This window comes from Hyperolius riggenbachi, chromosome 11 (genome assembly GCF_040937935.1).
Source record: "Hyperolius riggenbachi isolate aHypRig1 chromosome 11, aHypRig1.pri, whole genome shotgun sequence".
Lineage (NCBI taxonomy): Eukaryota > Metazoa > Chordata > Amphibia > Anura > Hyperoliidae > Hyperolius > Hyperolius riggenbachi.
This window is the reverse complement of record NC_090656.1, coordinates 155,809,445-155,833,524: the sequence shown is the minus strand read 5'-3', so window position 1 is coordinate 155,833,524 and position 24,080 is coordinate 155,809,445. Positions and strand designations below refer to the sequence as shown.

The window sequence follows — 24,080 nt, the reverse complement described above, 5'->3', positions numbered from 1 at the left end:
CAGATCTCTCCAATTCAGTGAAAAAGCATCCAAAGCAACCGGATTGTCGGTGGGACAAAGGGAACAGAATTTGTGACATTTTGCATTTTTCCTGGTCGCAAATAAGTCTATTGTCGGGGTCCCCCATTTTATATCAGACCCTGGAAGACTTCTTCGTTCAGTACTCATTTGTCCTGGTTCAGTTCTGACCTGCTGAAGAAGTCTGCAATCAAGTTCATTCATTAATAAAAGTTCTCTCTTATGTGCAGGGAGATAAACTCTTTGATTAACAGCATTTATCTGAAACCCCAAAAAATCCACTATCTGAGATGGAATGAGAGATGATTTTTTTTCCAACTGATTAACCACCCCACCGATTCAAGAACCCTCACTGAGGTCTGGATCTGGGTGGATACTGACATAGCAGAGTCACCTCACAAAAACAAGTCATCTAGATATGCTATGACCTGAATCTCCTTAAAGAGAACCCGAGGTGGGTTTGAAGATTATTATCTGCATACAGAGGCTGGATCTGCCTATACAGCCCAGCCTCTGTTGCTATCCCAACCCCCCTAAGGTCCCCCTGCACTCTGCAATCCACCATAAATCACAGCCACGCTGCTGACAAACTGCTTGTCAGAGCTGGCTGTGTTTATCTCTATAGTGTCAGTCTGCTGCTCTCCCCGCCTCCTGCAGAACTCCAGTCCCCGCCTGCATCCCTTCCCTCCCTGCTGATTGGAGGGAAGGGACGGGGCAGGGGCCGGAGCTATGCAGGAGGCGGGGAGCAGCTGAGACTGACACTACAGATGTAAACACAGCCTCACAGCACGGCTGTGATTTATGAGGGATTGCAGAGTGCAGGGGGACCTTAGTGGGGTTTGGGATAGTAACAGAGGCTGGGCTGTATAGGCAGATCCAGCCTCTGTATGCAGATAACATTCTTTAAACACACCTCGGGTTCTCTTTAAGTCTCAAAAAAGCAAGAATTTCAGTCATAACTTTCGTAAACAACCATGGAGCAGAAGAAAGACCAAATGGAAGGGCTGTAAACTGATAGTGTCTTACCTCGCCTGTTTGATTTACTGCAAATCTCATGAATGCCTGAGATTCTGGGTGTATTGGAATATGGAGATATGCATTTTGTAGATCTAGGGATGCCATGTATGATTTGTCTTGAAGTAATCCTAGAACAGACCGTATGTTGTCCATTTTGAATTTTCTTTAACGAATGGATTTGTTTAGAGTTTTTAGGTTGAGAATAAGTCTGAAGTTCCCCTGCGGTTTTTTGACCAGAAACACTGGGGAGTAAAATCCCTTTCCCCTTTGCCACCTCGGAACTTCTCTTACCACCTGTTTTTTCAAAAGATCTGACACAGCATTCTGTAAGGCTATACTCTGCTCTGTTAAGGGGGAGGGTGGTGTTACAAGAAATCTTGTGTTTGGTTTCTCCACAAACTCTAGCCTGTAACCCTGCAGTATAATCCTTCTTATCCATAGATTGTTGGACAGTGTGTACCAGTTCTCTATGAAGTGAGTCAATCTTCCTCCCACCGGAATCCTGGCGTCATTGTTTTTTAGGCTGGTTGGCTGCGGAGAAGATAAAGGAGGTTTTTCCCTTTTGTGGTCTCCAGTTTTTCCTAAACCCTGCTCTAGCCTGTGACTCCTGCTTCCTTGAACCTCGAAAGGAATGTCTAAATCTGAATGTTTTCTTATTTGGGAAATTTCTCTTATAGTCTGCTGATCTCTCTAAAGTTTCATCTAGTTTTGTTCCAAATAACAGATTACCTTCACATGGAAACCCACACAGTTTTATCTTTGAAGAAACATCACCTTCCCAGGGTCTCACCCATATTCCTCTCCTTGCTGAATTCGATAAAGCGGAAGCTCTTGCTGTTAGCCTCACTGTTTCATCCGCTGCATCTGTAAGATAATCTACTACATGGAACAGATTAGGAAAATACTTGAGTATGATATCTCTGGGCGAACCTTCTGCAATATGCATTTCTAAATGTTGTAACCAAACTTTTAATGATCTTGAAAAGGCCGTACATGCCACAGCTGGTTTGAAGATTAAAGTAGTTGTTTCCCAATTGCTCCTTAAAAAATTGTCAATTTTGTGTCTAGCGGATCCTTCAGCACCCCAAAGTCCTCAAATTGTAAGTCCGACTTACGAGATACTTTAGATAATGTAGGATCCAATTTAGGAACCGGTCCCCAATTTTGTTGGTCTTCGGGTTTAAAGGGGTATCTCCTATTCATAGATTTTGGCCAAAAAGCTCTCTTCTCTGGGTTCTGCCACTCTTTATCAATTAATTCTTTCAAGGTAGAATGTACTGGGATAAAACCTCTTTGATTATCTGCGAGACTCTTGTACATTTTGTCTAAGGTAGAAAGGTCCTTCTCTTCCTCCTTAAAGAGAACCCGAGGTGTGTTTAAAGAATGTTATCTGCATACAGAGGCTGGATCTGCCTATACAGCCCAGCCTCTGTTGCTATCCCAAACTCCACTAAGGTCCCCCTGCACTCTGCAATCTCTCAAATCACAGCCGTGCTGTGAGGCTGTGTTTACATCTGTAGTGTCAGTCTCAGATGCTCCCCGCCTCCTGCATAGCTCCGGTCCCTGCCCCATCCCTTCCCTCCAATCAGCAGGGAGGGAAGGGATGCAGGCGGAGACTGGAGTTCTGCAGGAGAGCAGCAGACTGACACTATAGAGATAAACACAGCCAGCTCTGACAAGCTGTTTGTCAGCAGCGTGGCTGTGATTTATGAGGGATTGCAGAGTGCAGGGGGACCTTAGGGGGGTCTGGGATAGCAACAGAGGCTGGGATGTATAGGCAGATCCAGCCTCTGTATGCAGATAATATTCTTCTAATCCACCTCGGGTTCTCTTTAATATCCATTGTAGCAAACATTGCACTTAAAATCTGATCCATATTATCCACGGAAAAATCAAATCTTTGTCCCATTCTTGTTTCCTCTGGTTTAACTGTCTCATCTTCAGCACTCATTTCCTCCAGGGATGAGATTTCACCTTCTGAATGTTCGGAGTCTGAATTCCACTTCCTCTTTTGTCCCTGTTGAGATTCACCAACAGCTACAGATGCTTTAGGAGAGGAGGGAATAACCTTAAGTGGTAGTGATTCTGGTACTGCTGAAGAGGTAGAGGGTGCAGACTCTTTATAGGATTGAAAGGTAGCCGTCATTTCTGACTTCATCCATCCCATAAGGTCCTTAAACATAGCTGGCATCTCCTCTTTAACCACTTTCTGAGTACAGGAATGACAATTTTTTTCCTGATGAAGCTGATAATTTTGCTGCACATAAAGCACACTTCTTCTGTTTACGCTTTTGCTCCGTTTTAGGCAACTGCGCTGAAGAATGGCCTGGTTCAGTTTTGTTTCCTTTCCTTTCACCGGCTTGTCAGCTTTATCCAGCTTGGGCTACCAGCAAGAAAAAAAAAAGAAAGGAGCCTAATTATTTCCTATATATAAACAGGAATCAAACAAGATATACTGCCCAAACTGTGGGACTACATACCAGACTAGCACTGAAGCTCTGCTCAGCAGATTCCTGCGGAGATATGTCTGATCCTTCCATGATGAATAAGATTCATGAAGGACAGTAAGAGGTTGTTTAAATACCTGCCAGGTTTCACCACAAAAGGCTTCCCCCGCACAACAATACCCACACACATAATCCTCCCTCCTATCCTCCTGCCTGGACTTCCTAATCCTGGACGGCGATCGGCTTTGCATACCTCGCCGCTGCATGCCGCCCCACGCCAGTCCAGCTTCCGCTCGGTCTCAGAGGGGCGTGCCCAGGCTTCTTCCTGATCACCTGATCCAGAAGAGCCAATCCGACCTCAGCCATGCCGATCACTGCGCGCGCACTGCCCGCTCAGCTTCCGCTCCCATAAGCCATGGCGTCTACTGAGGTCTGTAATTCCGGTGGCTGGCGTCCTTTCCCCACATCAATCCGACTGGCTGACGTATGTACGGGTAGACTGCAGCTCAGAGCATGCCATCTGACATGAACTCTCCTGGTTGATTCTTCTCCTTCTGTGGACAGGAATTAAAACTGAATATATGAGGCGCATGCGCGGGGTGTCACGGGACGGATGTAACTTCCCGGACCTCCGCTCTCAGGCAGCGGAGAACCTTTAAAAATTGCTGGTTTAACTTATCCTGCAGGGATCTACGGTATCTCCTCTGCTCCGTGATATGCCCGGGAGCAGGCGGAACAAGAAAGGAGAAAAAACACCGGCTGGTTCGCCCAGAAAATCCTCCAGAAGATCTAAAGTGCGAGCCGCCAAGAAAAACAAGATGGCGGAGGAGGAGGCCGCAAGCTGTGCGTCATCCACACCAGACCGCCAGCCACCACAGAGCCCTTCCTATAGCCTGGATTCCGAGACCTCGCTGACTCATCGCCACTCCTTGGAACACTTGGTGGAGGACATTAAGAGAGTCTTCCGAGCCGAGCTCAGAGGAGCAGTCAAGGACATTACGCAGCAGCTCCACGACCTGGGAAACAGGGTCGGAGACCTGGAGCGACAAACTGATTTAATAACCGACACTCTAGCCACAGATAAAGCAAGGAGCGACGATCAAGCAGCGAAAATAGAGACCTTGGAGTTTAAGCTCGAGGATATGGAGAATCGAAATCAGTGAGCCAACATCCGTATACGCGGCCTACCAGAATCGGTGGAAGATCTAAAGCCGATGGCGCTGAATCTTTTCAGCGCCCTACTACCTCAGCTGGATCAGTTCAACCTCCGTATAGTGAGAATCCACCGTGCGCTTACAAGACCTCGGAATCCAGACCTCCCCAGAGATGTCGTTCTCAAGCTACAATACGAAGAGGTACGTGATATGCTGCTTTAGGCTTCTAGGAACCTTACAGCTCTCCCCGGGGTCCCAGTAACGGTAAAACTGTTTGCTGATCTTGCTCCCTTTACAATTCTCCGCCGCAGATCAATGAAACCTATAACTCTCTTGCTTATCAAAGCCGCTGTACGCTACAAATGGGGGTTTCCGTTCTCCTTTATTTTCCATCACAACAGCCAAACGTATACCGCGCGACCCCCCGAGGAGAGCAGACGCCACTTAGAGCAAGAAGGCATACCAATTGAACCGATGACAGTACCACCGCTTCCACCACGGTCTCCTCGTCCATCGAGGGTTTGGTCCACGGTTTCACGCCAACGCTCACCCCGTACCAGCGGCACCCCTCCGCCATCTTGAGCCTGCAGACGCATCACTTGGACTTTCACTAAAGCCACTGGAATGTGACAATACCCCTGCGAGCAGCAACCTTTAACATTACGGGAAAACATACAAGCCGGATTTATCCTCCCAGGTGACTACTTGATATGCTACTTTTTGAGGTCCAGTCTGGTCCCTTTACCAGGTGGGCCCTTCACGTTTTGTGCCCGAGGCCTCCTCATCATTTGGCACTTTAGGCCATCTCATCGTTCTACTTAATGGAAGGAGACTTTCTGCCTACCTATTGAATTAGGCTCTGGGGATACTAGAGGCCTATGGCTTGGTATCTACACCCCATACTACAACTTTACATGAGCAGACACCTGGGGCCTATTGACATTGTAGAATTAGCAGTGGTGATGTTCTTTGTCCAGGCAGCTTAACAACTGAGAGTTCAGCCTGGTACAGGAACTGTAGATCAGTCGGGGCAGCAACCTGAAGATTCTACTAATAGACCGATTGTAGCATATTTCCCTAATGTTCAAACCTTTTCCCTGTGCTGCAGGTCTTACAACTTTACAGATATTAGTAATGTTAGACTATATAATTTTTATGTTTTCTATATAATGTTGAACCTGGTGGAGGTTAAAAAAAAACTGTCCAGCAACATCATAGGCTTTTTCAAATACGTTCTCCGCTGCAGGAGATTGTACATGTTGCCTCATACAAGATGAGCCACGTGGCCAGTTTAACATATTGGCTGGCTATGTACCTCATCGCATTGAGAAAATTTGCCTCAACTGGAGAGGTTCCACTCCAATGTTTGTTAGTTTGTTCATGTTCTATTGTTATTAATCCATACACTATCTATGTTTTGGCTGTTCAGGAGGTATACCCTTTTAATAAGGCATTATTTCAACTTAATATTTTTTATAGCAACACTTTTCCTTTCTACCTATGACCAATTTTACCATTTTATCACATAATGCCAAAGGCCTCAACTCGCCAACAATGAGGAAAAAGGCCTTCCTCGACTACCAAAAATGTAATCCCGATATAATTTGCATCCAGGAAACACATTTTACAAAATCTTCAATCCCTAAATTTTTTCATAAGAATTTTCAACGACACTATGCCTCCTCTGCAGCTAAGAAACAGAGGAGTGATTACACTCATACATAATGCATTACCCCTTAGGATTGATAGGTCAGTAGCAGATGAGGAGGGCAGGTATCTTAATTTTTGGCTCTATCCAGGATTCCTCAATATGTATAATAAATCTATATGCCCCCCCGGAATCTCCTATTGCCCCTGTGAAAGAAATATTTAAGCATATATCAGAAACTAAAAATACTAAAATATGGGCAGGGGATTTTAACACTACCCTTAATCCCCCAACGGATAAATCCGGTATTGCCACAACGTCGAGACAGCGTCAGTTAGCGCACCAACTTACCTCCTTACTCAACCAATATTTCTTAGTTGACACATGGCGAGAGCACAACCCTAAACTCAGAGGCTATACATACTACTCCTCAGCGCACAAGACGTATTCGCGTATTGATTTATTATTATTTACAGCTGACCTGATCCAGAACTTGTTATATTCTAGACAAAATTTCTTCTTGGTCCGACCATGATATTGTTTGCACGGTGGGCAAATCTCTGGCAACTCCTCTTGTACGCCCCCCCTGGAGATTGAATGAAAGCCTCCTGACAGACAATGTGGCGTGTCTTGACGTTGAAGAACAATTAGAAGAATACTTTCGGTTAAGCGACAAACCCCAGACCAAACCAAGCATACTGTGGCAAGCACACAAGCCTACAATTAGGGGCTTTTTAATAAAAATAGCATCCATACACAAGAGATCGAAAACAGAGCAGCAGCTCAACCTTGAAGATAAACTATACAGACTAAAATTGGCACATGCTCTCAACCCCTCATATCTTTACAAACAAATAATGGACCTATCCACCCAAATAAATGTTCTCCTTTCTGCAAGAACAGAGAAAGCGCTTCGCTGGACTAAATACAAAATATATACACAATATAACAAGCCTAACGCCTGGCTAGCCAGAAGATTAAGAGCCCCCCAAAACTTGAATAAAATTTTGCAAATTAGAACTAAACAAGGGACCACTACCTCAGACCCAATAAAAATCCACAATGAGTTCCTGGAATACTATCCTACACTCTATTCGGACATATCCATTAACCCAGACCCTTCCCCAATAGACTTTTTTTAAGCTCTATCCATACTCCCCACCTCTGGCCGCATAAATCAGCAGAACTCAACCTCCATGTAACAGAAGAAGAAATATCTATAGCTATAAAGCACCTTAAAAGCGGAAAAGCACCCGGCCCAGATGGCTATACGGCCATTTACTACAAAATAAAAAATTTAAAAAACTCCTTACTCCATACCTAAAACGCTTTTATAACTCAATTTTAGACGGTAAAATTCCTCCCTCAGAATTTTTACAATCCTCAATTACCGTCATCCCAAAACCTAAAAGAGACCAGCTGGAGGTGAAGAATTATCGCCCCATATCCCTTCTCAACTTGGATTATAAGATCTTCACCTCTATCTTGGTCTCCAGGCTCAATAAAGTTCTAGGCCCTTTAGTAAACCGAGATCAAGTAGGGTTTATCCCTAATCGCCAAGCTCCTGACAATGTAAGGAAAGTGATCGACCTTTTGCATGTTGCCAACTCTAGGAAACAACCTATTGCATTAGTGTCATTGGACATAGAAAAGGCCTTTGACACTATCAGTTGGCCCTATATGTTGGCTACATTGAGAAAGGCAGGCATAGGAGGAAATTTCTTGCAAGCAATAACAGGCCTATATTCAACACCCACAGCTTCAATTAAACTCCCTACCCCTCAGTATAACCCGATTCAAATACTGAGGGGGACCAGGCAGGGCTGCCCCCTGTCTCCCGCCCTATTCGCCCTAGCAATAGAGCCCCTGGCTGAGGCCCTTAGAGTCAATCCAGATGTTCTAGGAATCCAAATAGCAAATAAGCAATATAAAACTAGTCTGTTTGCTGATGACCTGCTCCTCACCCTCTCCTCACCCCATACTAGCATCCCAAGTGCACTACAAACAGTTAAACAATTCGGCCTCATATCGGGCTTAAAGCTCAACATAAATAAAACCGAAGTCCTATTTTCAAACATGACTAAACTACAGTCCCAACACCTTGCCAACTCTCTAGGTATTACTCTCCAATCGAAATCTATAACCTATTTAGGCATTAATATACCAGCAGACCCATCTCTATTATATAAATACTAGCCGACCCGCGGCGTAGCATACGCCGCATAAGAGGGTAGAGGGCAGGAAGGGGGTATTGGGCACAGTGGCGGGGAGGGGTTGAACCCCTCCCCCCCCCCTCTCAACTGGGTCCCCCATGTGCACTCCCCCTCCTGCTTAAGCACAGTAGCAGCCACCACTATTAGTAAGAGGCAGCGAGCGGGGATGACTCACCTCTTCCGTGTTCCATCGTGCGTTCCACTGTCGTCACTTCCTGCAATGCCACACACTGTATTGGTGTAATTTGCCTTTTTAAAACAGAAGTAAATATGCAATAATTCAGCTATAAGTGAACATGTGTGGTTACCCACAATGCACTGCTACTAAATATGCAAATAATTCCTCTTCACCCTTAGTAAGCCAAGCAAGCATCCAGAACCACTGGTGTATAGCAAGCCTATAGCTTTAAATTTTACACAGCCATATCAAACCCACATGTGACAGCCGGTTTCAGACTTTTGGTCCTCATCTGTACATGGCAAGGATTGATATGGCTATATGAGATAGGGCTTGGACCAGTAAAACAGAGTAACCATGCAGCTCAGGGTGACCCAAACCACTCAGAATGTATAGGGGGATAAAAGGGACCAAAAAGACCTCCTACTAAAAAAAATAAATCAAAGCTTGGTGTAATTTGCCTTCCTAAAACAGAAGAAAATCTGCAATAATTCAGCTATAAGTGAACATTTGTGGTCACCCACAATGCACTGCTACTAAATATGCAAATAATTCCTTTTCACCCTTAGTAAGCCAGGCAAGCATCCAGAACCACTGGTGTATAGCAAGCCTATAACTTTAAATTTCACACAGCCATATCACACCCACGTATGACAGCCTGTTTCAGACTTTTTATCCTTATCAGTAAATTGCAAGGATTGATATGGCTATATGAGATAGGGCTTGGACCAGTAAAACAGAGTAACAAAGCAGCTCAGGGTGACCCAAACCACTCGGAATGTATAGGTGGATAAAAGGGACCAAAAAGACCTACTAAAAAAAAATCAAAGCTTGGTGTAATTTGCTTTCTTAAAACAAAAGAAAATATGCTATAATTCAGCTATAAGTGAACATTTGTGATTACCCACAATGCACCGCTACTAAATATGCAATTGTTTCCTTTTCACTAGTGTTGTCCAGATCATGAACGATTCGGATCGTTGAATCCGAATCTCTTGTGAGTCGAATCATCCGAATCATCAAAATGAGTGATTTGGATCGCAAAGGGGGCGGGGCCAGGAGCGGCACACCCCCCTCTCAGCAGGCAGCGGGGTCCTAGAAGCAGAGCAGAGATGGATCGCTCTGTTGGAGGGGAGCCAGCCTTGCAGGGACAGGTAGATCAGAGAGAGGGGACATCGGTGCCACTGCCAGATATGTGTAGAGCACACATACTGGCTATACTATGCTGCTGATTATAGGCTGTCTGTTCCGTAGTTGTGCACAGTGAACAAATTGGACATTTTTGGCTCAGAAGCACAGCTCAGTAACTTTGTAGACAGCGTGCTGGGCTAGAAGGGCAGGCACTGTGATTGCAGTGCAATATGATCCTCCTGCACTGCTCTAAACAGCTGCACTTCACTTCTGGGAATGCTTTCTTTCACTGTGCGACATTTGCATTCAAAGTATACAGATGAACATATAGGGGAAATATATGTAAAGCATATGATTGCAGCATGTGGGTATTGTGTGCAAACAAAAATTTCTGCTCTCTGCTCGTCCCTCCTCCCTTCTCTGTCCACTCCCTGTCCACCATCTCCCCTTCTCTGTCCACCACAGGGAAAGTCCTGTCTTGCTAATCATTTCACCCCCAAATGCTTCCCTAGTAAAATGATCTGAGATTTGGATCAAAGATCCGGATCTTTTCAATGAGCCTATTTGAATCTTGCGAATCATTGAATAAATTCAAACTTCCTATCTCTACTTTTCATACTTGGTAAATCAAGCAAGCCTATAGCTTCAAGTTTTACACAGCCTATTTCAGACATTAGGTCCTCATCAGTACATAGCAGGGATTGATAAGGCTGTATGAGATAGGGCTTGGACCAGAACAACAGAGTAACCAAGCAGCTCAGGGTGACCCAAACTACTAAGAATGTATAGGAGGATAAAGGAGACCAAAAAGCCCTCATACTAAAAAAAAGCAAAGCTTGGTGTAATTTTCCTTCTTAAAACAGAAGCAAATCTGCAATAATTCAGCTATAAGTGAACATTTGTGGTTACCCACAATGCACTGCTACTGAATATGCAAATTATCCCTCTTTGCCCTTGGTTTGATATGACACTACTTCTTCTTGCTTGGACCAGCCCCTTCTTCTTGCTTGGACCGGCCCTGGGGGCAGGGCGCTACTTCTTCTTCTTGCTTGAAGGTTGAGGCACTTACTCTATTATATATATATATATATATATATATATATATATATAGATAACATTGGCCCAATGCTTAATAAGCTAAAACAAGATCTAACAACTTGGAACTCTCCAACAATCTCATGGACAGGTAGAATAAACGCGGTCAGAATGACCTTATTGCCTAAAATATTATACCTATTCCGTTCTATACCTATATCAGTAACACAAAACTCCCTATCTGAGCTCCAAAGGCTAATATCTAAATTTGTCTGGGCCCATAAGCGTAGCAGAATTTCCAGAAAAGTAATTCACTGGAATAGGGACAGAGGTGGCTTGGGCCTCCCTGACCTCTATAATTACTATCGAGCAGCCAGAATAGCCCAATTAGCTCCAGTTTTTGCAAAATTTAATCCCCCACTGTGGGTCCAATTAGAAAACGACTTACTAGCCCCCCTCAATCTGCAATCTCTTATGGGATCCACCAATACAAAAATAGCTTTCCTAAAATCGACCTCCCCTGTTTCATACCAGGCCTTGTCCCTGTGGTATAGAGTTAGATTTATCAAATCCTTTCAGTCAGTCCTATCTCCATTCATACAGATTATTAATAATCCAGCCTTTCCGCCTGGGATGGAGCCAGGAGCTTTTGCTTGGTGGAAATCCAACAATTTAACTTATCTCCATAAATTCCTAACACGGGGTTCTATCCCTACGTGGGACCAGTTCAAAAACATAACTAATTTTCCCTCCACTGAATTTTTTCCTGCTATGCAGATATACCATTTCCTAAAATCAATCCCCCAAAACGCTAAGGGGCCGGCGGTCAGCACTCAATTTGAAAAATGGTGCGAGAACTCCCCTCTGTCTGGGGGTCTCATTTCCCTTCTACACCCTCTACTCTCTCAACCGTTAGAGCCCACGAAACTGAAACCTATGCTACAATGGGAAGCAGATTTCGGTACCACCTTAACCTTACCCCAATGGACTAAATGCTGTCTCACTATCAAAGGTAGCAGCTATTTCTCTCATATAGAGACGAGATTGAAGGTACTTCATAGAACCCATATCACACCCACCATGCTACATGGGATGGACAGTAGTAGGCCGAAGGCATGTTTTAGACACTGTGGCGGAGAGAGAAACTACTCTCACATATGGTGGTTCTGCCCGAAAATTAAGACTTTTTGGGCCTCAGTCTCCGCACTTATCAGTTCAGTCCTGGAAAAAGACACTTCCCCAGATCCATTTGTACTGCTACTAGATCATAAACCTAAAGGATGGAAGTTTCCTCCACACAGATTAGCACAGCACATAGCCAAAGCGGCTAAATTACATATTGCAAGAATGTGGCAAACTCCAACCCTTTCAATAGATATGACAATCACGATTATAACAGATATATTAATCTCAGAAAGACTTATTGCCATAGTTAATGACCACATGGACGTGTTTTTCAAAACCTGGCAACCGTGGCTGGACTACATCGATAATCCTGGGGTAAGGTCCCTAGTCCTCACTCCTTAACATTGCACTAGTCATTATTTATGCTAAGAATACCTAGCCCTAAGAAGGTTATAATGCTTTTCTATTTTTGATGCCTTCTGTACAGCTTGTTAGATTTGAAGTCTTAACTATGTGTGGAATACTGTTTATGTCTAAAAGAAATTCACCTATCACTTTCCCCTTGTAGGGGTTAAAAGTTATTGCTGTAACTTCATAATTTGAGCTTATGTTCAATAAAACTCTTTGAAACTAAAACTCTCTGAGTATGTTAATTTTTAACCTTTTCCTGTCCAATAGTATCTGGAGGGAATTTATCTCATATGGGTGCTGTCCTAGAGACGACCCCGGGGAAAAAAAAGTATTTTTTAAGGTAAAAATGAATCTTATTGGTTCAGGGAACATATATTCCCTTTTTAACAAATTAGTGCTGCATCAGATAGTGCTGGAGTTGCGCACAAGAGCAAGCCCAATGGTGCACAGCTGTGCTTCTGCTACCAGACGTATATCTACGTCTTCGTGGCTTCGATGAATTCAGTGGTGGATTAAGTGGTTAAACCTAGGTGGGACTTGATTGGTCCATTTCAATTTCAAGCTGCGTATATTTGCATAAAAATGCACGTAAATTTGCATAAAGTTGGAAGTATTGGCATATCATTGATCATCCCTACTCCAGGATTACAGATCAAGTCCCATCTCCTCATCTCGCAGAAAAAAAAAAAAAAAAAAAAAAAAAAAAAGCCTCAGCATGGGAGGATAGGATACTAGTGAGGAGAGACTATGATCTTTGAACTGTTGAAGCCTAGGTGGCCGCATATCATACAATTTTACTAAATATCTGTTCAGTTCAAGAATAGCAATCTATTATTCTGACTGATTGTAACAATTCAAAAATCTGACCAATGTACCACACACCTATGTTCGATTTTTCCCCAATCATGAAAAAAATAATTGAAAGTTCAGAAAAAAAAAATTGATTGGAACTGTACATCAAGTAATTGACAATCCATCACACTCCATACAATTCTTGATAAAGTTGGTCTGAAATTTCCAACATGTCCAATCTCCTAAAATCCCCATAAAGGGAAAAGAAAGAAAAGCTCTCGATTTTTTGGGACAACCAATCATAATTATTGAATTGGTGAAAAATTGGATCTTTTAATTGTATGGTGTGTAGCCACCATTATACTCACATCTTCGTTAAGACTGTTTTAACAATAACCTCAGGGTATAAAAGATGCAAGAAAAATAGTTGCACAGTTGTAGCAACATTGATACTTGTTGACGCACACAACAGCCAAACACTTAAAGAGAAACTCCAACCTAGAATTGAACTTTATCCCAATCAGTAGCTAATACCCCCTTTTACATGAGAAATATAATGCTTTTCACAAACAGACCATCAGGGGGCGCTGTATGACTGATTTTGTGCTGAAACCCCTCCCACAAGAAGCTCTGGGATAGCGGTACTCTGGGCAAACTGCCACAATGTAACAATGTTCACAGACAGGAATTAGCTGGTTACAGCTGTCTCTAACAGCCAAAACAGCTAGGAGCAGCTACATAACCTGTCCACAGTAAAAATGTCACCATGTAATAAAAGTCAGAATGTAAATCGGGGAGAGGAAAGATTTTACAATGAGCAAACACTGACTAAATCATTTATACATAATTATGGTAAAAAATGAAGCACTTTTTTTTACTACATTATTTTCACTGGAGTTCCTCTTTAAAGGATACCACAACTGAAATGTGACATAATGAGATAGACATGTGTATGTACAGTGCCTAGCACACAGATAACTATGCTGTGTTCCTTTTTTTCTTTCTCTGCCTGAAAGAGTTAAATATCAGGTATGTAAGTGGCTGACTCAGTCCTGACTCAGACAGGAAGTGACTACAGTGTGACCCTCACTGATAAGAAATTCCAACTATAAAACACTTTCCTAGCAGAAAATGGCTTCTGAGAGCAAGAAAGAGGTAAAAAAGGGGAATTTCTTATCAGTGAGGGTCACACTGTAGTCACTTCCTCTCTGAGTCAGGACTGAGTCAGCCACTTACATACCTGATATTTAACTCTTTCAGGCAGAGAAAGAAAAAAGGGAACACAGCATAGTTATCTGTGTGTTAGGCACTGTACATACACATGTCTATCTCATTATGTCACATTTCAGTTGGGGTATCCTTTAAACAGCAATGTCACCTGCCATTATTGTATAAGAAAACAATAAGTTGATAGGCCAGTGGCAAAAAAGCAACAAGGAGATTTAAGTTAAGTATTCACAACCAGAGTTTAGTAAGTAGAAAGAGGGAAAAAATACAAACACAAGTAGAAAAATACACCAGAGACCCCCATTTCTCCCAGTAGCCATATAAATGGCCTCATCTTCTGACATAGCCCCCTCTTATTCTGTAATCACAGGCAAACACCCCCCCCCCACACACACACACACACACACACTTCTCTCCAAACACTCCCAGCATTCACAAGCATCCCTCCAGATATCACCAGATATCCACCAGATATGCAAAACGCTAGAGGTTTTTGAAGCAGATTTCAGAGCGATTCTAGGCATGTTTAGAGACGTTTTCTAAATATACCTAGCGTTTTTTGGAGTGTTTTTGTGTAGCAGATTACAAATATTGTTACAGTAAAGCTGTTACTAAACAGTCGGTTTGGATGGTTGGAGGCGCCCAATGAATATAGCAAGTATTTCTCCACAATGGATGAAGAATAGAAAATAAGAGTTAATTTAGACTGACAAATGTAGCTTGGTCAGGTTAAGTAAAAAATATGATTTCATTAATTGCGAACAGCACTTGTGACAACGCGTTTCTCGGCGTAAGCCGCTTCCTCAGGTCAAATAGGTGCCAGCTGAATAGCTGTAGTCGTCCGAATCATATTTTTTACTTAACCTGACCAAGCTAAATTTGTCAGTCTAAATTAACTCTTATTTTCTATTCTTCATCCATTGTGGAGAAATACTTGCTATATTCATTGGGCGCCTCCAACCATCCAAACCGACTAGTTGTATCCTACTTAGTAGGAAAAATTGTTTTCATTCTCTCTTTATTGAGAGTCGAGAATATTGTTTCATTTTGGAGTTGCGACCGAAAAAAACCTACGGAAAAGGCCGAGTGGGGACAGTACTTCTCCACCTGCGCAAACGAGTGGTTGCCTCTTTAAGAGCAACCCACCTTTGTGAGTATAACTACGCTAGATATTTCTATTCTGACATAATTAAGAAGATATCACACGAGATCGGACTCCCGGTGGCCGGGTATTTCTTTTGTTTGTTTTTTTGCCAGTCTCTAAACAGATTCTGTAACATAAACACCTGGAAAACCGCTCTGATCTAGTGTTTTTCAGAGCGGTTTTCCATTTTCCTATTCTTTAACATTCAGGCAGAAACTCCTCAGAAATCTAAAAAATTGCTGCAGCCCCCGAGTTTGCGCTTGTGGATAAAATGAACCTCTCGGGTGTGCACCATCCCATTCACTTTCATTAGCCAAGCGGTTTTCCCCCTGCAAGCGTTTTAAAAAACGCTTCAGAACCGCTCTGGTGCGCATTGTATGGCTTACCAGAGTGGTTCTGAAGCGTTTTTTTAAAACGCTTGCAGGGGGAAAACAGCTTGGCACCCACCCAAAAATCACTTCTAGCAGTTACAGATGGCCTCTAATCTTTCCCTCAAGCCTTGTGAACACATACAAGGCAAGTTGCCTGGAAGGGATAAAGGCTCGATTGCTTGGGCCGACGCTGAACAGATGCATTGCTAGCCTCTAGGCTACCTAGGAGTTCTGTTGCTATTTGGGGAGGTGGACCGATGGAGTGGAGCATGAGGAGGGTCAGTGACTGGGGGAACAATGCTCTCAGCCAGCACTTGGCTGAGCTGATCCTAGATGCTTGTCATTATCAGCCCCCTATTTTGAGTTTCATGTAGCGTGCGTACAAAGCATTGATCTATCAGCAGTCCCAAAGGGGTCCTGGGTTTCTCTAAGTGATTTATAAGTACTGCAAAGCTGGGAAAAAACTAATCATCCCAAAAAGCTTGTCAGGTCAAAATAAATAGCAAAAAGGTGCAGAACAGAATTAGGTCAAGTTCATAGAATAAAAAATGTGTACCAAAAGTTATACCCCTGTGGCATATAGTGAAGCATACAATTAAAAGTATGCTTCACTGCACTTGTTAATGTGCACATTTTGTGGTAATGCATTTCATGCCGTATGCAGTACATTACCATACTGCATGCTGTTGTACTGCAACACACTCACCACACAGTGGCACATTGCCGTGTGGAAACTCATGTTACAAAATGGCCATTACAGTGCACTGCAACGCACCACTATAAATGGAGCTAAGTTCACAGTGGGACGTTAAAGTGGGATGTTAAAACAGCATTTAACGCAGAATAACTCACTGCAATGAAAAATCAATGCCCCATTCACAGTGCACACGTTGCGTTGGTGACTAACGCTGCACGTTAAGTCAAAGTACTGCATGCTGTGCGTTATACACGCTATTAGCTGCGTTGGACTGTTTGCACATGCTCAGTAATGACTTGGAAGCATACTTTTCATTGCCTATATTTTGTACTGTATCTGCTGTATGCGACAGTAAAGCTGCGTTGCGACTTTTTGGGTGCATTGCGTTGTAAGTTTGCGGTGCGACTTTAACATCGCATCAAACCGCAACGTCCCACTGTGAATCTAGCCTGAGGCGTTAGGCTTTAATTATTCACTAAGCATTACCGCATTCGGTAATGCAGAAAACAGCTGATTTTACTGAACGTCTTGACAAACAAATCACTTGTTGTTACCGCATTAAAAAGTAAAACTATTGAGGTAAATTACTGACTTGTGCGGGAAATAGTTCAATAAATGTCAATTCACAAAAATTAAAGCATTTGGTAAAACAAGTAAAATGTTCAGTATTTTAAAGTCAATGAGAATCGATTTAAAAAAAATAAATAAATCAGCCAGATACTTAAAGAGACTCAGAGATAAAATAAGATAGATTTATACATACCTGGGGCTTCCTCGAGGCCCCATCCGCATTGATCGCTCCCACGCCGCCATCCTCAGCCTTTTTTGTCACCAATACCCGGTCCTGTAACTTCGGCCAGTTGACGCAAGCACAGTGCGCTCCCTCCGTACTGTGCAGGCGCCTGCGCAAGGCAGGCGCCGGAGGGAGTCACTGCGCATGCGTAAAACTGGCCACGACTGGCCAACGTTACAGGACAGAGAAAGCTGAGGACAGCGGCGTGGGATCGATCCATGCGGATGGGGCTGGAGGGAGCCCCAGGTATGTATAAATGTATTATCTTATTACAGCTCTCAGTCTCTTTAATTAAGGAGGGAAGGCTCTGGGGGCCTATAGAGCAGAGTTCCCCAACCCTGTCCTCAAGGCCCTCCAACAGTATATGTTTTGCAGAAAACCCCACACAATGGGGTAATTAGTGTTGCAGCAGAGCTTATTAACTACCTCTATTGATGTCCACAAAACATGCACTGTTGGTGGGCCTTGAGGACAGGGTTGGGGAACACTGCAGAGCCTTCCCGCTCCTCTCTCGGTCCCTGTTCCATCGCTGGCTTCTCGGTAGCAGTATTCAACCAATTTGGTCAAATACTGCTCTCTCTGCGGCCGAAGGAGGCTTCGTAAGTCTTCGGGAGCCCAAGTGCTACTGAAGACGGGTTGCTCCATACTGCACACTCGCACGTGCACAGGGCATTCAAACTGCGAAACCAGTGCTTAACAGCAGGGCTGTGGAGTCGGTCCAAAAATCCACCGACTCCGACTCAGTTTAGGATTCCACCGACTCCACGACTCCTGTAATTTGCATATTACAATTTTGTTGATTAAAAGTATGTAACATGAAATTCGTCTCTTAACTGCCAACGCTTAGGAATTTTACAAGACAACTGAAGTGAGAAGGATATGTAGACTACTATATTTATTCCCTTTAGACTAAAACTAGTCCTTGGTAAGAGTACTTGTAAAAGGTACAAACCGGAACAAAGAACATCTATCAGGCCCTAGGCAATGTAAGTGTGGGTACATGTAAGAATGATGTGCAGGTATTCTGCAGGGGAATGAGGAGATTGTAAACAGACAACACCTCTGTGTTCAATGTGCACAGCATTCTCAGTGGATTCCCTGCAGCTTTGTGGGGAGTGCATATGTAGAGTATAGTACTACTGTGTAACAAAGTAAACCTGAGAGATGAAATTAAAGTTTTATACATACCTGGGGCTTCCTCCAGCCGCCTTCAGGATAATCAGTCCCTCGTTGTCCTCCTCCACCACCTGGATCTTCTGCTATGAGTCCAGGTACTTGAGTCAGTCAAGCGTAGTGCACATGCACACACTCCGCCGCCAGGAGCATACTACACCTGTGCAGCACTATTGCGCAGGTGCAGAATGTTCCTGGCTGTGGGAGCGGCATGCGGCCGGACAGCGCTGACTGGCTGAATTACCAGGACTCATAGTAGAAGATCCAGGTGGTGGAGGACAGTGAGGGACTGATTAGCCTGAAGGGGGCTGGAGGAAGCCCCAGGTATGTATAAAACTTTACTTTTCATCCGTCTCAGTTACCCTTTAATTTGTAGTCACCAAACCAAATTCTAATAACATATCAAATTATTTTATTTCATCAGCAAAGAGAGTGCATACATTTGCATAAATCAGCATCAATGCAGAATTATTTCCATCTCGTTGACCATCTCTATTAGTGACATAGCTACACATCAGGCTTTATTCTTACAGCATAGATGTTATTTAGTATATATAAGAGATTCCTGTGTACACATCATATATACAGTCACAATCAGATATGTATATCTGACCTTAAAAATACGGGGACTGCTTTATTGAAGCAGCACAAGTAACTAATTTTGATTGGTTTATTTCACTTTTGTGGACTAAGCACAGCTATTACTGTATATATACATTATTTTTAATTACTATTATCTGAGAAATAGAACATTTTATCGTATTTTCTATTTTAATTACAGTTACAAATTCATTAGGAGTCGGAGTCGGTGCATTTTTTCCCGACTCCGACTCCAGGCACCCAAAATTGCCCGACTCCACGACTCCGACTCCACAGCCCTGCTTAACAGAGGGTTCTGGAAATACTCTACAGGACCCAAAGCCTTCACGCTCCTTAGGTAAGTATCTGGCTGATATAGTTTTTTTTTTTATTGATTCCCATTGACTTTAGGACCAGACTGGAGCTGTAACTAGCAACTAGCATGCGGTGAAATTGAAGGACAGGAGACAGTCAATAGAAAGTGTCACACCGTCCTGCTACTAACTCCATTTGATCTGATGTACTGCCTTGGCAGGATATCAGAAAGAAAAACAAATAAGCAAGAGAGACATTCAAACAGACTTTTCTGTACCCCTTTAGACATGCAGATCTATGTACTGATACACAGAAGAGGGCCCTCTAGTGGCGTGCATGCACATCTAAAGGGATACAGAAAGGAGCGGACACCGGAGGAATACATTTGAAAACAACGCCGGTAGACTTGGGTGCAGGATACAGCTGTTGTATGGCTGATCCTGCTTCTGCACAAGTCCAGGCCGTGTTAATTACTATTCCCCCTCCAGGCCGCCATGGATAGTGGGGGGGAATGATACAATTAGTCTTCCAGCGATTCACTAAATGGTTTAAAGAGGCGCCCTGGTGGTATATAAAAGCGTTTAAAAGCAGTTTAAAACCGAGAAAGGTTTGAGGTTGCTTACCTCAAGGACGACAAATCTTTGTAGGGACAAAAGATTTTATTGGTAGCACAGGCAACGCGTTTCACGGGTCTGAGCCCGCTTCCTCATGCCAATAGCAGTGCCTATATTAGTAAACATGAGACTCCTAAGTATACTAGTATTAAATATATACATACATTTACAGCATCAGATTGTAATCAGCGATAGCATTGTATCCAGTGTTTCATTTCATATGGATACATGCTGGATACAATGCTATCGCTGATTACAATCTGATGCTGTAAATGTATGTATATCTTTAATACTAGTATACTTAGGAGTCTCATGTTTACTAATATAGGCACTGCTATTGGCCTGAGGAAGCGGGCTCAGACCCGTGAAACGCGTTGCCTGTGCTACCAATAAAATCTTTTGTCCCTACAAAGATTTGTCGTTTTTGAGGTAAGCAACCTCAAACCTTTCTCGGTTTTAAACTGCTTTTAAACGCTTTTATATACCACCAGGGCGCCTCTTTAAACCATTTAGTGCATCCCTAACCCCCATACGATACCCGTGTGAGGGGTGGAGGCAGAACATATGTGGTTTACACCACGGTGGACATCTGCCTCCCTTCTTTTTTCCAAGGAGAGCGACCGCATCCAGGTCCTTAGTGACCTCCCCGAGTGGAGTCGGGTTAATTGTCTCCACCTGCTTCCTGTGGTCGGTTACCCCCTTGCAACCCACTCTTGTGAGTAGATTCTTATCTTCTACATTGACAATTTTGACTAAACATATTACACTATTGGGCTCCCGTGTTTTTTGTTTCCTGTGCCTTTTCCCCTGAAGGTGTCCTGACACCAATCATCCACTACTTCCAGCGATTGCTGGAGGCCGAATTATTGTGTTTTTTAAGCAACTTCGGCTCCGTCCTCTGATGGAGCCGACGTTACTGAGCGCCGCTATAGGCCGATTCCCATTATAGTCTATGGCGGCGCCCAAATCTAGCAGCGCTGAAAAGCACTGCTCCGACACCAGAGATGCAGCGAGGGACATATCACTGCCAGGGGCTGGAGGAAGCCCCGGGTAAGTAGATTTTTTTTTTTGTGTCGCATCTGTCCTTTAACTATTGTAAGCAATCACAAAGTAAAGCATGACCGACTCATGCAGTGCACTTGAAGGAAAAGAATTACAGCTTGATGCAAGAAGTTTGTCCTCTACAGCTGGTGAGAGTTCTACGTTACTGAATGTGTGGACATTTTAACAGAATTGGGGGGGGGGGCCTAAAATACTGAATGTGCTATTTTACTGTCCTAATTTTTTATTACTTAACAGCCATTAGCAAATTGAAGCTAGAGAGTCTAGAAAGTTTGTTGGTCAGACCTATGACCTTGCACCAAATGTTCTACAGTTACCCAAGCACAATTCCTGTCTGAGAATACTTAACTTATTAGGAGAAAACATCATTGAACACAGCCAGGCAGACACTCACCAGGAAATGCACATGAAGGCAGAAAATAATTTTCTCCTTGCTGGTATAGACCAGATCAATTACAGGCCTTGCCAAAAGGTGGTCAATTAAACATTGCTCTTACAACATGGCTATATCATCTGCAGATAAAAAGACAAAGGAAAATGAATACCTGCAATTAAAAAAAAAAAGTTCCATTCGCTGTGAAGACTTAATTCATGTAAAAAAATAAAAAAAAATAAAATGTAATTTTAGATACTGATAAGACCTTACCATAACTTCATATAACTATCATGTATATAATTAAAAGTAACAAACACATACTGTTGTGATTTTTGCATGCACAGTATTTAATTCACACTTACACACCATGAACAACAGCAAATGTGTAGGAGTTTGACATATGTAAAGTTGCTTTAACTATTTATATGTCAATTAGATGTATTTACACAATCAATATATACTTGCTAACAATGATAGCGTACTATGTGAGAGACACTAACCCTATGTTCCAGTGACCTTGGATCAATGTCACTACTTTCACTGCAAAACTAGAGTGAGTTTTATGGCACAACATAATATATAATGAATGGCATAAAACTAACTGCAATCTTATCTTGTAAGCAAAGGACCACTGGATAACAAAAATAGCTCCATTAATTAAATCTCAGTTGCTCTTCATGGCCATCAAAGTTTTGTAAAAAAAAAAAAACTCAACTTCACTTTAATGTAATGTTATAGTTTGAAAGGTTGCACATAAAAGCCCCTTGCTTGTTATCTGACCATTTTTAATACTGGATACTGCTATTATACAAACAGCATCGATTTATGTGAAAACTAAGCAGTTTTCCAAAAGAGATGTGCATTGAAGTTATATACACTTCAAAAATACAACTATGCTGAAGGAAGCTCCCATTGTGAAATCCAATGCAGGTAAAACTGGGTGTTAGAAGTGAACTACTCAGCTTCACTTCACATCTTCTTTTGCACTAGAGATCGAGTTTATATGGATTCTATACTATTGGTATTCTAGCGTACACATTTTAAAGTCATGTATGCACTAGCGGACTACAATTAATATGCAAATGTTAAGTATCAAATCAATAGTCTCTGCTCTGCCCACAGCAGAACGTAAACTTACCGTACACAGGAAACCCGGTTTCTGATCAAGCTCCCCTCAGGGTCGTATTGTCATTCCGTTGGCTGGTATGTAATAGACTAATCACACTCACCACGAACGACAGTCAGCATATAATTAGTATAGAACTGTACGGAGAGCAGCACGCCGCTGCTCCGGATTGCATGTAATGCTCACTTGCAGTTATAGCGTTAATGGGAATAATTCCGTATATATGGATAGCAAACCAACTGAGGGCACACTGCTATCTATAGGTGTGACTGTAGGACACAACAGAGGACACAGCTCGGCTTGCATACACTACACGGTGTCACACTCACAGCAGCCTCGCACAAGCAGACACACACTTCCTACACTGGCACCACCCCCTCCTCTGACAAGCGGATAGAGGGTGGGGTCTAGAGAACCGCAGGCTCAGCAGTTTTTTGCTTGTTCCAATCTCTCTAGCACAGCTCTGCGCAGCTGCTGTCTAGATTGATAACTGCACATTGGATCCAGCAATATGCTATTGTTACTCTGTTACAGTAGCGGCCATAGATCAGTCTGCGTGCTCAGATAAACGCTTCCGCGAATGTTTCCAACGAATACTTTAAAAATAACCAGCGGTGCGCCGTTCGTGCTTTCCAAGATTTCAACATGAACTGTAAAAAATAGTTTATCGTGTACTTAAGGATACAAAATGTTCATTTCTCAACTTCGAAATGTAGGGAAGAAAAATAAAGCCGACATCTCCAAGAATCCTATGACCTTGGGCATAACCTTTCCAAGCAGAGTTTGTGGGAAGTTGTCACCTAAGCGGTGCTGAATCCAACTCCTCCTTTGGTTTGTAAGAGTAATCACAAGTTTTTCAGCTAAACAACCGGTGAGCTTGAACCGTTTTCGCCAGCTGATCCCTCGTCTGTGAAGCAAATATTTATATTATGCTCAAACGGACGAGCTGTACCACGTCCTTCATTTGACCTCTATGAGAAGACTCCTCCCTTCTCCCTGTAACGCCGTGCCTCCATATGTCTTTCTAAGCTTTCCGGGGCTGATAACATCGCTGCCCTTGTTCTAGGTTACCAGGTAGTTTATTACAATATTTAGCTGAAAACTTTTTTTTATTGTGTATTACAGGTGAAAGCAAATCTGAAACACCGAGTCAGTTGAAACATCAGTTTTCAAAGTAGACTAATGAAGCCTAGTATGCGATTCCAATTTTGATTGACCAGTTATTGGCTAATTTTACCACTTCTATATCATGTGAGAGCTTACCTGCACAATCTGTTTATAATATTCAAAATGTGTTGTCCTTCATACTACCTGGAGGTGGTAAAATTGGCCAATCAAAATGGGATGTGTGTACCAGGGTTTGGGCTGTGTTCCCACTTGAAAGAAACTGCCGCTTCTCCCAAACACGTCTTGGCATACCTCCCAACATTTGAA

General features: G+C 42.9%; 1 protein-coding gene across 3 annotated transcripts in view; it reads right to left on the bottom strand.

Moving 5' to 3' along the window:
• The window catches only part of ESRRA (estrogen related receptor alpha), a 264,360-nt gene extending 240,756 nt beyond the window's left edge, over positions 1-23,604 (bottom strand). The window contains exons 1-2 of one of the 3 annotated variants that reach the window (XM_068259914.1): positions 22,659-23,604; positions 21,539-21,657 (exon numbers count right to left, since the gene is read on the bottom strand). The gene's annotated coding sequence lies outside the window, so the exon portion shown is untranslated. The remainder of the gene's footprint in view (positions 1-21,538; positions 21,658-22,658) is intronic. The other 2 variants (XM_068259915.1, XM_068259916.1) reach the window with 2 other exon arrangements.
• Between the last annotated feature and the right edge of the window lie 476 nt (positions 23,605-24,080).